The sequence below is a fragment of the Ovis aries genome, chromosome 9 (genome assembly GCF_016772045.2).
Source record: "Ovis aries strain OAR_USU_Benz2616 breed Rambouillet chromosome 9, ARS-UI_Ramb_v3.0, whole genome shotgun sequence".
NCBI classification, from domain to species: domain Eukaryota; kingdom Metazoa; phylum Chordata; class Mammalia; order Artiodactyla; family Bovidae; genus Ovis; species Ovis aries.
The window spans coordinates 60799724-60815068 of NC_056062.1; the positions used below are offsets into that span (position 1 = coordinate 60799724).

Genomic DNA, 15345 nt, shown 5'->3' on the forward strand with positions numbered 1-15345 from the left:
TACATCAGTGATATATGGTGTGAGAGGGAATAACAGAGGACCCATGTGATAGGTGGGCCAGGAAGGCCTTTGTAAGGAGGTGACTTCTACTTTGAGACCAAAGACAAAGAGAAGTCAACCATGGGAAGGTGGCGTAAAGTGTCGTAAGTCGAGGGGGTTCGGGGATGTGGAGCCTGGGTGAAAGAAGGAGCTGAAGGAAAGCTAATACGGCTGAAGGGTGGGGAGCAAAGGGTGTGTCTGGAGAAACAGCTGTATCCTCTGGCAATACTTGTTGAGTGAATGAATGTGTAATTGGAAGGTTGACATCAGTCCTGGTCCTCAGCTAAAAGCTGGGCTGTAACAGGGTAAAAGAGTGTTTCCTGCAGGGCTTTTCTTTGAATGAGTTTTGGGGTTCTCGTTACTCATCTTCTTCCCAGGCCCCTGGGCTGGGTGCTGGCTTCCCCAGGACAGGGTTGCCACCTCAGGGGATACTGCGTACCTGTCTCTTTTGCCCAGTCACAGGACTGATGAACTGGGGTCTTCAAGGATCCAAACTGTCACCTGGGGGAGCACTCCCCTCCCCACCTTAGGTCATGCTCCATTCCAATGGGTAGCAAGTCAGCACTCTCTCACCTCAGATTGTCAGGCTACCACTCAAGTGGGGTACTTCCTCATCTCCCCCACAGCCGCCTTACGCTCAGATACTGACTGCTGAGTGATGGAACCCCGTGCTCTGCCCAGAACTGAATCTGCTTCCCTGTGACTAGGGCCTTGTCACTGGGCCAAGCCTGTCTGCTAACCCTCTTCGCAACTGGAGTGAAAGCTTTCCCAGAAGGCCTCTTACTCCTTTATGCAAATATCCTGCTGGCAGCCCGGCCCCACGAGCTCATTAAGTCTGTTTAGATGTGTTTGAATCCCAGCGGTGATCGCTGCTGCGTAGGCTCCGTCTCGGATGCCTAGTAGGTCCGAGTCTGCTCTCGTTTCCTACCTCAACCCCCCAAAGCCTTTATTTTTTTCTTCCCTCTCTGAGGAAAAGCATTTCAGACACAGATTATTGATGTAGCATAATGTTTTACATCTGCAAGAGACAGACCCAAAGTCAAGGGAATGACGCGTTAAGTGTAGGAAGGAGCATATTTTTAGATGCTCTTGAACTCATGTTACATAGGCACGTGTACGTGTGTGCTGTTATGTCCAACTCTTTGCGACCCCATGGACTGTGGCCCACCAGGCTCCTCTGTCCTCAGGATTTCCCAGGCAAGAATACTGGAGTGGGTTGCCATTTCCTTCTCCAGGAGATCCTCCTGACCAAGGGATTGAACCCACGTCTCCAGACAGATGCTTTACAGCTTGAATCACGTAACTTAAGGCAGTGCTCCCTCTCACCCATGCTTAAAGCTGTTTCTTCAAACTGCTTGGCACTGTCAGGGTTGGCAGAGCCGAGGCCAACAGCAGCAACTGGAATCACTCTTCAATGAAGAGGAAGTTGGGTTGCTCTCTGTCTCCATTTGTCAGTCCCAACAAGACGTGGGCTCTGGAGCCAGGCATACTTGGTGTGAAACCCCATCTGATCCCTTGCTAGGTTTGTGAACATAGGTCTCATTGCCTCTCAGTACCACTGTTTCCTCATCTGTGAAATGGGTAGAATCATAGTTAAGAGCACTGACTTCAGAGTCAGACTCTGTCACTTACTATCTCTGTAAGTTTGAGCAGGTTCCTGCACCTGTTTCCTCATCAAGTGATGACCAGAATAAAGTCTGCTGACATCACCAGGCTGTTGTAAAGACGACACAAGTTGATATGCAAGAAGCACGGTGCCTGACACAGTGTGAGCACTGCAGGGTATTTGCTGTTACTGTGGATTTTATTGCTGTTGTGCTTAGTCACTCAGTCATGTCTGACTCTTTGTGACCACATGGACTGTAGCCCGCCAGGCTCCTTTTTCCGGGATTCTCCAGGCAAGAATATCAGAGTGGGTTGCCATGCCCTCCTCCAGGGGAATCTTCCCAACCTAGGGATCGAACCCCAGGTCTCCTGCATTGCAGGCTGATTCTCTACTGTCTGAGCCACCAGGGAAGCCCTTATTGCCGTTAGTGCCCACCTCATAGACCACGTGAGAATGAAGCAGAGAGAGAGCTTGCCAGGCACATGGTGAATTTCAGCAGCTGTTCTTACAACCCTGGCTCAACTTAACATGTGCGACGGTGCATTCAGTTCTACGTGAGCTTCTTAAGGTGACGTTTACAAGTTTAGGAGAGGGAGGACTTACTTCTCCCTCCCACACACTCTCTCTAATGACCCAGTTTTGTCCAGGAACTTCTGTGAGGAATGTCAGACTCTTTCATGGGTGCAGGAACTGCCCTCGTCCCTGATAAGGGCAGGAAAGAGAGGAACAGAGCCGAGTGATATGAGAGCCTGGTGGGTTTATGGTGTCACGTTAAGCATGTTCTGATTTCTCTGCTCTATAAAACACACCATATAAACTATAACATAAAATATTTACATTTTTACATACCTAGCAGTACTGGGTGGGTAGAGCAAAGTGATTTGGTAGGTTTCCAAACCCACAAGGCTTTGGGGATTCTGGTTTTGCTTTACCTGATGCAAACTGATACTACATAGATTCCATGGAAAGCACATTTTACTGCCTATTTTTAGCTGGGGGGTGCAGGAGACACCACCTGCTCTGGGGGAACTTGAATAGAGGCTCCTGTGGCACTTTGAGTGAACAGTCCCTCAAGTTTTTGATCATAGAAGCAGAGGGAGAATTGATATATAGATACACATATTAGCCTCTGCCAGGCTTCTCTGTCCATGGGATTTTCCAGGCAAGAGTACTTAGGTTGCCATTCCCTTCTCCAGGGGATCTTCCCGACCCAGGGATCGAACCTGGGTCCCCTGCATTGCAGGCAGATTCTTTACTCTCTGAGCCAACAGGGAAGCCGCAGTCTCTCTTTCTATATATATAAATGGTTAATTTTCTTGTTTGTATGTTAAGGAATTTTGAAGGAATGCAACTTCTAGAAATTTCTACTTGCAGCTTGTGTAGTTTTGTAAGCCGTCTCGAAGACAGAGCAAACACCCTGCCAAAGTTTAGTCATACACTGATAGCTGTAGCTTGGAAAGGGGAAAATGAAGGTCTGACTTAATAAGCCGACAGAGAAGTCAAACACCCACAAATGGTAATTTACAGCTGCAAAGGGCAGTGTTTTTAAATCACCCTAGTGAATTATATGTTTCTGAAAAAGGAACTACGCATCTGAAAAATTATGTTCCTTGGTAATACTTTAGACACTATTGTTTTGGCCCTGTCACCTCACTAAGGTTATAAATAACACAGTCCTTCTTACTTTTATTTTCCTAGATTAGTCGGCTGCCATTAGCTTCGGTTCCTGGCTGTAATGTAACTGTATTCTGTCCTGTTATAAATGCACTGTTATTCTCGTCACCTTGAGGGATGCTGTGGGGTGTGGCTCTCAGGTGCCCTCATGGGAGCTGAGGGCTGGGCACGGGAGGGGAATTCTCTTTTCTGATCCAGCTACCCAGCCCCTCTCCCCGCCCTACTCTGTGGGCCCCTTGTTGGCAGTGTTGTTCAGCTGTTATCACCTGTTCACTGCGGGCCTTTCTGCTTCCCTGGGAGCCTCACGCTAGAGGGAGGGCTGTGGCAGGTGCAGCTGTGCCCTAGGGAGGCGCCTCCCTCCCACGCTGTGCACCCCTCTGGAGGAAGGGGTGCCTTTGTCTAATCCACACAGAGAGGCTTCATTGGCTGGTGGAGGGTACTGGTTAGGTGCCCTGGGGGCCCATAGAAGAATCTTTGTTGCAAGGAGCATCTTTGTCTGCTGCCTTCCAGCTGTCAGACATGACAGCAGTGGGACCGGGCTTGGGGTGCTCTCCGCCTTCTCTGGGCTGCGCAGGGATTCTTGCAGCATCCACAGTGACAGTGGCGAGAGCAAACAGTGGCACACTGTAGGCTTTAAGACTGGCTGCGGCAGCATTTTTGTCCTGCATGCGCGTCTAAATGTGGATTTTTCACTCCCTTATCAGAAAATGGAGTCCATTTCTCTCCCCCTGGAGTCCTTCTACTGCTCTGGCCAGTAGGATACGGCGGGCATGACACGGACACTCCTAGGATGGCCCTTCCTTGCCTGGCCTGGCAGCCTCCACTTTCAGCCTCTTGGAGGACGGCTGCTGCGGAGAGAGTGAGACTCCTGTGTGACCAAGGTGTGAGACACACCCAGACCACATGGCGAGGCCCTGGAGGAGGAGATGCCACATGAAAGCAGGGCTAGGAGAGAGCCACGGGGTACAGGAGGGAGAGGCAGACACCTGCGTGGACACAGCCCAGTGGAGTCTTCGGATGGCTGCAGCCCCAGCTGTCCTCAGGCTGCACCCGCACAAGGGTCCCCATGGCGGATCCGCCCAGCTGCAGCTGGTCAACCCACAGGATCATGAGAGAGAAGACGCTGTCATTTTAAACCACCAAGTTTAAGGTGGGCCTATTTTGCTGCCATGACAATTAAAATACCCTCCCCACCTCCTGCCACTTCCTCTGAAAACAAACCCCTGTTTCAAATGGAATGTTCTTTTGCTTCTGCAGCTTTATTACCAGGAACCCAAGCCATGGAAGAAACAAAGAATGGCTGTGACCAAGTCTCGTTGGGATAGACTACTGGGAAGTGGTGTCCAAGTCTCCCACAAGCAGGTCTGGGGGCTGTATTTCCTTATTTCCCGTTTTATCCCATTTCTACCTGTCCCCCACTTTGATATAGGGCACATGGGAATGTATGAGCTGCATTCATTCGTGTATCTGTTTAGGTGTTTACCTGTGGCTGTGTCAGTCACTGGGAGCCCAGGACTCCTGGCTGTGGGGAGTCAAAGAAGAGGAGGCATCTCCCCTGCCTCTGTGAGCCTTGCCCCTGGCTAGGGAACCTGTGCAGCAAGGAGAAGGAATGTCACCTCATAGGATGCCTCATGACAGTCATCTGTGAAGTATTTCAGAGGAAAGGAAATCCACCTTCTCCCAGGCCACAGGGAAAAGAAAACTCAGGGGAACCTAACTGGCCTGAATCCACACGGCCACTCTGTGCCTGGGATGCTCTTTGTGAGGAGCAAGTCCTGCTGAGTGGTTGGTGGGGATGGAGTATTGTAGTCAATGGAGCGGCTGGCCACGGCTCGTTAGCAGTGCTGACCTGGGCACCGATTCCCACCTTGACAGCTTGAAACCACTTTTCCTCCTGCTCCACCCAAACACCTCCAGGCTCAAGTTCCAGGGCCATTTATGGTCTGACGTACTTGATTTTGCCAGCCTTGTTTGGTTCACGAATTGTTTCATAGGTACCCATTTGGCTTCCTTAATGAGGCTGGAGGTTTCTCGAGGGTCTTACTCTTTTATTCCTTGTATGGGTAGTATCGGACACTTAGAACTCCATAATCACTTAACAGTCAATTGGTGAATACGGAATTGGGTTGGACGGATCACAAAAACTCAGAAAATAAAAGGGTTCAGGTATTGAGAGAGTCATAGAGACATTTAGTCATTTGCAGGACTTTTAGCATTTATCAGGCAAGGGACTGAGTGCTTTCTAGTCATTAACTTATAGAATTTTTACAACTCAGTAAGGTAGGCAACATCATTCTTTTATAGCAGGGGAAACTGAATCCTAGAGGTTAAATTACCCTGGTCAAGATCACATAGCTAGTTAAATGGTAGGTCTGGGTTTTGAATCCACCGCACTTCCATTCTGAGGTTTATGCTTCTACCGTGACATTCTATCACCTTACCTTTGGAGTCTGATGTGCCAATCAAGTGGAGGGGGCTGTCTGTCAAATACAGTGCAGTTTTTATGTGTCTGGTTTCCCAGCTGCCCCATACTTTCCAGCTCTAATGCTTATATGCTTGAGCTTACATTTAGCGATCTCTCACTGCCAGCTCCTAAGTTAGTTTGGATATCATATCCCAAAATTTGGATGCAATGTGTATCTTTCTTGTGGAAGTAAAAAGTGCTAACCTTCCAGCATCTGTTACTTGTAATTGCTCTGCATTAAGTTATAATTTTGGATTTTAATTTGAAAAAGTGCATTTCAGTCCCAAGATTTTTAATGTGGAAATGAACAACGGTAAGAAGTAACTGATACCATCTGTATTTTTCTTTAAGAGAGGGAGATGTGTTTGAAAAAAAAGAATCAAAGTCAAGTGAAGGTCCCCTGGTACTTAGTCTTTGGACGAGATTATGGAATGCCACACTTGTGCTGGTGTCGAGAACACCATTTACACGTGCCTCCTTAAATCTACACTGTTTAGCCTGCAAATTTTACCTCAAATGCTGCCTGATTCACGTTTTCAATCTTTTCCTGGTGGGAAGACCCTAGCAGGTACCACCCTATCACGGTCCTTTGGTCAACACGTCTGTCCTTACAAATCAAATTAAGGTAGTATAGATGAGAAAAACTCGTACAAATCAATAAGCAAAAAACTAATTGGACAGAAATATGAGTAAAAGATGTAAACAGGGAGTATCAGTCTGCTTGGGCTGCCATAACAAAATATCAGGCTTGGTGCTTTAAAAAATGGAAATTTATTTCTTGTATTTCAGGAGACTGCCAAGTCCAGGATCAAGGTGCTGGCAAGGTAAGGTTTAATTCTGAGGCCTCTTCCCCCTGGTTTGTAGGTGGCCACCATCTCATAGTGTGCTCAGATGATCTCTTCTCTCTGTGAGTATAGGGATGGAAAGAGAGATCTTTCTGGTGTCTCTTCTTATAAGGACACTAATTATCAGATCAGGGGCCCACCCTTATGACCTCATTTAACCTTTATTACCTTCTCAGAGGCCTCATCTCGAATTCAGCCACACTGGAGGTTAGTGCTTCAACATATAAGTTTTGGAGGGATGTAAATATTCAGTCTGTTAGACAGGGCACATTAAGAGTAATACAAATAGTAAACATGTATAATTTTTTTTAAGTAGAAATAATAATAACTAACACTAATTTGGAGATGACTATATTCCAAGCATTGTTCTAAGCACCTGATGTCTCTTCACTCATGACGTTCTTATAGGGAGTCTGAGACAAGGTAGTTTCCACCACCACTTCATTTGACAGAAGAGAAGCGTGATACATAGAGAAGTTAGGCAACTTAGTCAGTGTCTCACAGCTAGGAAAAGACAGCACCAGAATTCAACCCCCTGAGCCTGTACTCTTGACAGCCCTTAAGATGTTCAGACTTGTCCATAGGTAGAAACCAGAACAGTACACCAAGTTTTAGCCATTGGATTGATAACAATGAAAAAGCTAGATATATTGAGAATGTGGGGGGAATGTCATTTTTACATACATGATGGAAGGAAAATTTTGAAGGGCAATTGGACAGTATCTGTTGAAATTAAGTATGTGTGCTTTTATACTTTGAGCCAACAATTCCACTTCTGGAAATTCACTTCCTTATAAAATTCTGCCAAGACACCAGTGCAGGAATATTCACTGCAACATCATTTGAATTAGTCAAAAACCCAAAGTCAATGTCAGTGCCAGTCAATAGGGCAGAGTTTAAAGAAGCTCTGATGATTTTATGAAATGTGAATCTGAGATCACTGATACAGAAATATCACAAATATTTACGGATACGTTACCGTAGTTTGTTAGGCCCACCATAACAAAATACCCCAGACTAGGTGACTTAAACAACAGAAATGTGTTTCCTCATAGTTGTGGGAACTGCAAGTCCAAGGTCAAGGTGCTGGCAAGTTTGGTTTCCTCTGAGGCCTGTCTCCTTGGCTTGCAGACAGTCACCCTCTTGCTGCCTCTTCACACAGTTGTTCCTCTGTGCATGCGAACCCTGGTGTCTCTTTGTGGGTCTTAGTTTCCTCTTTGGACACCAGTCAGATTGGATTAGGGTCCATTCTAAGGTCCTCATTTTACCTTAATTACTTCTTTTTTTATTGTTTTTTAATTGGTGGGAAATTACTTTGCAATGCTGTTTTAATTACTTCTTTAAAGGCCTCATCTCCAAATACAGTCACATTCTGAGATATCTGGAGTTGGGGCTCCAACATAGGCATTTGGAGGGAGCACAGTTCATACCATAACCTAGGTGAGAAAGAAAGACTTGTTGCTTTGTGATTAGTATAATCTTTAATGTGTAACTTAGAAGAGCTGATATATGCATTGAAAATCTGTCTGTAAAGCTCTCCAAAGAATTCTTATACTTTCTTTTGTGGTGAAAAATTGGATGAGCCTGAAGTGTGGTTGAGGGTAAACTAATTTACTTTTATACTTTTCTGTATTTAATATTCTAATCATGCAGAAGCATTGCATTTTTAAAAAGTTTTAAATTGAAGGGGGAAAAGTTGCTCTATAAGAAAACTAATGGAATTGACAAAAATGAAAGTAAAAGAAATACTTCGGTAAAACTTACATTTCTATTTTCTTACTACCTTGGCAAAGCTTCAATGGGTTATGTTTATTTTATTTATTTATTAAAAATATTTTATTGGAGTATAGTTGCTTTATCATGTTGTATTAGTTTCTGCTGTACAGCAAAGTGAATCAGTTATCAGTTCAGTTGCTCAGTCGTGTCCGACTCTTTGCGACCCCATGAATCGCAGCACGCCAGGCCTCCCTGTCCAGCACCAACTCCCGGAGTTCACTCAGACTTGCATCCATCGAGTCAGTGATGCCATCCAGCCATCTCATCCTCTGTCGTCCCCTTCTCCTGCCTCCAATCCCTCCCGGCATCAGAATCTTTTCCAGTGAGTCAACTCTTTGCATGAGGTGGCCAAAGTACTGGAGTTTCAGCTTCAGCATCATTCCCTCCAAAGAAATCCCAGGGCTGATCTCCTTCAGAATGGACTGGTTGGATCTTCTTGCAGTCCAAGGCACTCTCAAGAGTCTTCTCCAACACCACAGTTCAAAAGCATCAATTCTTTGGCGCTCAGTTTTCTTCACAGTCCAACTCTCACATCCATACATGACCACAGGAAAAACCATAGCCTTGACTAGATGGACCTTTGCTGGCAATGTCTCTGCTTTTCAATATACTATCTAAGTTGGTCATAAGTTCTTCCAAGGAGTAAGAATCAGTCATACATATACATATATCCCCTCTTTTTTGAGCATTGCTTCTTATTTTTTTATTCAAATGCCAACAAGGGCAACCCAGATAGTAGGATTACACATCACCGTAACTTTGGGCTTTATATTTTTTTCAATGAAAATCTCCATAAATATTATTGAAATTTTAAAAATATTCTCAAGAAAACAACAAAAAAACAAAGGATAATGGGCAGCATGTATGTGGAAAGATTTAGTGGTTTATGGTGAACTATCATTGTTTTCAGTGTGTTGTGATCTATCAATGATCTTAGGGGGGGAAAAAAAACTTCTATTAAGTTTTGTAACCCACTTCCCCACTTTCCTGGTATTGTTTTGCTTTGTAAAGTTTTCTTGAAGGTTACCTATTTTAGGGAAATATTGTACCTTCTCTTTACTACAAATAGGCTGAAAAGAATGAAAAAGAGGTTACTATCAACTCGTATCTATATTCTGTTGATCTGCTTTAGGGATTTAGACATAGCCTAGAAGGAAATGGCAACCCACTCCAGTACTCTTGCCTGGAGAATCCCATGGAGGGAGGAGCCTGGTAGGCTACAGTCCATGGGGTCACAAGGAGTCGGACACGACTGAGTGACTTCACTTTCACTTTCACTTTATTGTTAATCACAGCCCACTTTCTGTTACCAGCAGTTCCCTGAGTCACCTCAGATCATCAGCCTGTTCATTAAATGTCAAAGAGTTTAAACATTTGTTCAAAGGCCATGTAATGAGGAGGGAAACCTACCCCCAAGGAGAAGCCACACACCTTCCTCTAAAGTGAAATCTCCACCATTTTTCCACCGCATACTGCTGGGTATCGACATGCTCCTACTTCCCTTGAGGAGTGAAGAGGTCTTTGAATGGGAATAGTTTCCGTTTTGCCCCCGAAGGAGAGGAGAAGAGGAGGAAGCGACATGTATTGAGGGATGACCATGCGCTATTGCTTGACAGATTTTTCACATCACTCACACAGCCACCCAATGAAGTGAGTGTTACTATTTCCCACTTACAGATGAGAAAACAGAATCAGAGAGGTTAAGGGACAATGTCAAAGTCTAACGGCCGTGGTATGGGTGCATCCAGGCTGCATTACTAAGCCTATGGATTCAGAGGCACCTGTTCATCCCAGCTGCTGCCAGTGGTCACGACCCGACTCTGTAGGGCCTTTGAGCTACCAGGCTTTGGGGAATGGTGAGATGCAGCAGGACAACAGGACAGGGCCTGCCCTTTCCTTGGACACAAGACAAGGGAGAATCCTCACTCAACCCAAGGGAGGTGCTAGTTAGATCCTCCAGTGCTGCTGCTAGAGGTCTTTCCCTAACCCCTTCCTTTTACAAAAGGAAGCTTGAGCCCCAGCCTGGGCCCAAGCTTAAGCTTGAAGCCCAGCAGGCTTAAGTGAATTTTACTCTTATTTCTTATACCCCCAATTTCTTCTTTCTTTTCTCTTTTTGTAGTTTTAACAAATGAGCTCTGCAGTGCAGGGGAATGGTTTGCCAGTGGGTTCTCTGTGGGGTATGTGGCCTCATTGTCTTTTAATCAGTTGATTGCCTGGATCTACTTTTGCATCACCCCATGATTTTCTCTCCAGTTTTCATTAAGAAATGAAACTTTAAAAAGGCTCATTTATTTTATCATATATATTCTCATGGTAAAAAGTTAAAAATATAAAGAAATGAAAATCAAAGTGAAATTCGATATAATTTCCCACTCTAGAAATAAAAGTGTGGTGTGTAACCTTCCAGATAGGTTACTGTGATATGGACAGACTCCATACTGAAGCCTGAGGCAAAAAAAATCAATGATACTCAACTTGACTTTGTTTACCATTTTGATATTCTGTTCTTGGATTTTTTTTGGCATTACTTTGATTTCTAAAACATTATATTGAAATATTATTTATCTTGATCACTGGACTTTTTGGTACCCCTTAAATTTTGCATCTGAAATGAATTCTACTGTTCTCCTGTCCAGCCCTGGCCCTTCAAATACAGACATTATTATTAAAAAGTGTTCTGGGGGGCTTGTTTTACAAAATAAAACAATTATACTATAATAAGATGAATTTATACATCTATATAGAACCTACTATATAATTCTGTAGAATCTTTGTGCTTGACATGTGTTAACACACTATTAACACACTATTATTGGACTCATAATAGTCCAATGGTGTAGGTATTGTTTATATCACTTCCATTTTGCAGATGGAAAAACTGAGGCATCCAGAGTTAAAGTGCTCAAAGCCACACAGACCATAAGTGCCTGCATGTGGATTTGGACTCAATTGGTGGGGCTCCTGAAGACTTCTCTGGTGGCTCAGATGGTAAAGAATCTGCCTGCAGTGCCAGAGACCCTGGTTCAATCCCTGGGTTGGGAAGATTCCCCTGGAGAATGGAATGCAACCCACTCCAGGAGAATCCCACGGACAGAGGAGCCTGGCAATCTACAGTCCATGTGGTTGCACAGAGTCGGACACAACTGAGTGCCTAACACTTTCACTCTCAGAGGGGCTCCTAGGGTGTTTGCTCTAACCTACCATGCACTTCTCTCTCTTTCTCACTCTCTCTGTCCCTTTGCGCACACCGTCCTGTCACCTATATACATTTATTTCTGACTGTATCATAAGCATATTTCAGTTTCAGTATGGAAGACACTACCCCATATTGAGTTCCCAATATAAATGGAAATAGCAAGAAAAAAACCTGGAACGTCTCTCCACAGCTCCTTGGCCACTCGTCCCCTTTAGGCAGCGGCGTGCCCCTCCAGCCCCTTGACCATCAAGACCACTTCTCTCAAATGGACTTCTGACCACTGTGCTTTGTGGCTTCGCCTCCTCTGTGCCCATGCTCGTATTCTGAAGATAGTTCCCTGGTGCCGGCTGTCTGGCTGCTGTGTACTCGGAGCAAGCCACCTCTTCACGAGCCCAGGGGAAACATTTGGAGCACAGATTGCGAAGCACCTGAATCCGAAATGTTTATTTCTTGGCTGGCTTTTATTTTCTTCCAACTATCAAAGGAACTCTGGCTGAAGTTGACACATTAATCACTTGTCTAATTTCATTTCTTAAAACCTAGTTATTTTTAAATGATAAGTAACATGATTTACTGCCCTTTTTGATTTAGAAACCTGTGCAAAATGTGGAGTGGTGCCTGCCTCTTTGTTAGCAGAGCCTTGAGATGCTTTTTCCTTTGCTTTTTTTTTTTTAATTGGTGATAATTAAGTGCTTATGCTTCTTTCATCTGAAATATACATGTTCGTTATTGATATAGTTCATGCACTTCAGAATCATTTAATTTAGATATTGGTTATTTCTAGTAAAAGGAGATATGGTTGGTGTTTCTAGATAAAGAGGTTAAGAGGAATATCCTGACGTGTTGTGATTATTTTGCAATAGGCTCCCTTTCCATTTGTGGGTAGTTAGCTAATCCTGTGAACAAGGTCACCAATTCAATTCCTAGAGGACTCAGTTCCACGGTCAAAGTTGTGCTCTGTTTTTGCAGTGTGGAACACAGATCACAAAGTATGTGTGTGTGTCCCTTCTAATCTTTCATCACTTCTTATGGTCTGACTAGGTAGCAGGCCAGGTCATATTCTGTCCCTTTAAGCCAGGGGGTAACGGCAAAGGCTGATAAGTTTGGGTGGATTACCATGGGAGAGTGCTTGGGATGGAGGTAGTGGGTAAGTTAGGGGCTAAATTATGCCCACCCTCCTCACCCAAATTCACATGTTGAAGTCCTACCCCCAGTACCTCAAAACGTGACTGTATTTGGAGATGGTGGTCTTGGGTGCGATGACGGGAGGGAGGCTCCAAAGGAAAGGGATATATGTATACTAACAGCTGATTCATGTTGTATGGCAGAGACCCACACAACATTGTAAAGCAATTATCTTCCAATTAAAAATAAATTTAAAAAAGAGGCAATTAAATTAAAATGAGACTACGACTGGTGTCCTTAAAAATATTGATCAGGACACAGACACACCCAGAAGGAAGACCAGGGAAGACACAGGTAGAAGACGGTTCATCTACAAGTGAAGGGGAAGGGCCTCAGAAGAAACGAACCCTGTCAACAGCGTGACCTCAGATTTCTAGCCTCCAGAATGATGAGAAAATAAGTCTCTGCTGTTTAAGTCACCCAGCCTGTGGTGCTTTGTTATGGCAACCCTAGGAATCTAATTCAGGTGGAAAGTGGGCAAAACAGGGTGGACTTTGGAAATGAGTTATATACATTTTTGGTAAGCCGGTCAAGTGAAAGGGCTCATGAATTTTACTGTCCCTATAATTTACCCACCTGTAAATAGATTTCCTGTCTTTGAGTTGTTGTGATTCCCCATGTTATAATGAAGTAGCTTTTGTAGCCTAAGTGGACTACGTGTACTAAGTGGTTGGAAAATCCAGTGAATCAGCTCTGAGGAATGGGCTGTGGAGGGCTGACGCCAGGGCTCTCCTTCTAAGGCTGCCGCTGCAAAAGAGGGCACCCCTCCTGTCTGAGCGGGAGGGGAGGAGAATCATGGCTCTCATGGGACAAACCTTGTGGGTTCAGCTTGACGCACATGGTCTCCTTTCGTTTTCACTACAGACTTGCCTGACATGTCATACTATTTTTATTTTACAAATGAGAGAATCAGGGGCATGGCAGTGATAAGAACTTGCGACTTAAATAGTTCTGCCTGTATGCAAACTCCGATTGCTTTTTTATTACACCATGATGCCTCCAATTTCTTATTTTTTTTTAAATGTTATTGCTTTGGTCCCTATAATGCTAATTTTATGTGTCAACTTGGCTAGGATACAATGCCTAGTTGTGTAGTCAACACGAGTCTCGGAGTTGCTGTGAAGGTATTTGTTAGATGTGATGAACATTGTAATCAGGGGATTTTGAGTGAAACAGATTACCCTCTCTTTATTGGGTGAGCCTTGTTCAATCAGATGAAGGCCTTAGAGCAAAGACTGAGGTTTCCCTAAGAAAGATAAATCCTGCCTCAAGCCTGCAGCATGGGTCTTCCCTGGTGGCTCAGTGGTAAAGAATCTGCCTGCCAGTGCAGGACACATGGGTTCTGTCCCTGGTCTGGGATGATCCCACATGCTGTGAATCAACTAAGCCTGTGAGCCACAACTATCGGGCCTCTGCTCTAGAGCCCGCGAATCAGAACAACGGAAATCAGGCGCCACTACTACTGAAGCCCGTGCGCCCTAGAGCCCGCGCCCGCAACAAGAAGCCACTGCGGTGAGAAGCCCGCTGCACCACGACTAGAGAAAAGCGCCCTCTCCCTGCAACGAGAGAAAACCCCTTCTCACTGCAGCTAGAGAAAAGCCTTCATAGCAACGAAGACCCAGCATGGCCAAAATAAACAAATAAATAAAATTATTTTTTAAAAACGACTGCAGCATGGTAAGCTGCTTGAGCTTCCAGCCCACTCGCTTGCTTTGTGGATTTCAGACACCGAAATGCAACATCAACTCTTACCTGAATTTCCAGCTTGTCAGCCTGCCCTATAGATTTGACGTTTGCCAGCTCCCACAAGCGTGTGAGCCAATTAAAAAAAATTTCTCTCTCACAGTTCCATTGGCTTGGTTTCTACAGAGAACCTTGACTAATACAAGTCTTTAAATTAAATTGAGCTTCAGCTTGGAAGGTAGGAAGTTTCACTGTTGTAAACAAACAATTCCCAAATCTCAGTGGGCTGGACTCAGTTAAAACTTTATTTCCCACATATCATGATTCAACAGAGTGTTGGCGGGTTGGCCATCTCTGTGGTGATTAGAGAACCAGGCTTCTCCCCAGTGGCCCTACCATCTTTCAGGGGTCCTGGGTACTCCCTGGATCCTTTGCATCTGGCTGGAAGGGGAGGCAGTGGACATGGAGGTCCTCACTAGGAATGTTCGAGGCCAGACACACACTTTCTCCGTATTCTAGTGTCCCAGAGTTCTGCCACATGACCACCCATGGCTGCAGGGACACTGGAATATGTCTTCCTGGGAGAGTCCAGAATGGAGAGCATGTCTTGGAGAGCACTGGGCTTTCTCATCACACTTGACAACTGCCAACATGGCTGCAGACACAATAAGGGTAGGAAAAAAATCAACAGAATGAATGGACACTCTTTTTGAAAGGGAACACAATGTTTCTATATGTCTATTATTTTTAAAGTTACTTTGTGGATTTATAATTTTAACATATGGGCTTCCCAGGTGGCTCAGTGATAAAGAATCTGCCTGCAATGCAGGAGATGGTGGTTTAATCCCTGGGTTGGGAAGATCCCCTGGAAAAGGAG

At 44.8% G+C, this 15345-nt stretch overlaps 1 long non-coding RNA gene across 1 annotated transcript; it reads left to right on the top strand.

Annotated features, from left to right (window-relative positions):
* Positions 1-1092: 1092 nt before the first annotated feature.
* LOC132657224 (uncharacterized) lies at positions 1093-14630 on the top strand. The gene is made up of 2 exons (XR_009595074.1): positions 1093-4469; positions 4577-14630. It is a non-coding gene; the product is annotated as an uncharacterized LOC132657224 (long non-coding RNA).
* The last annotated feature ends 715 nt before the right edge of the window (positions 14631-15345 follow it).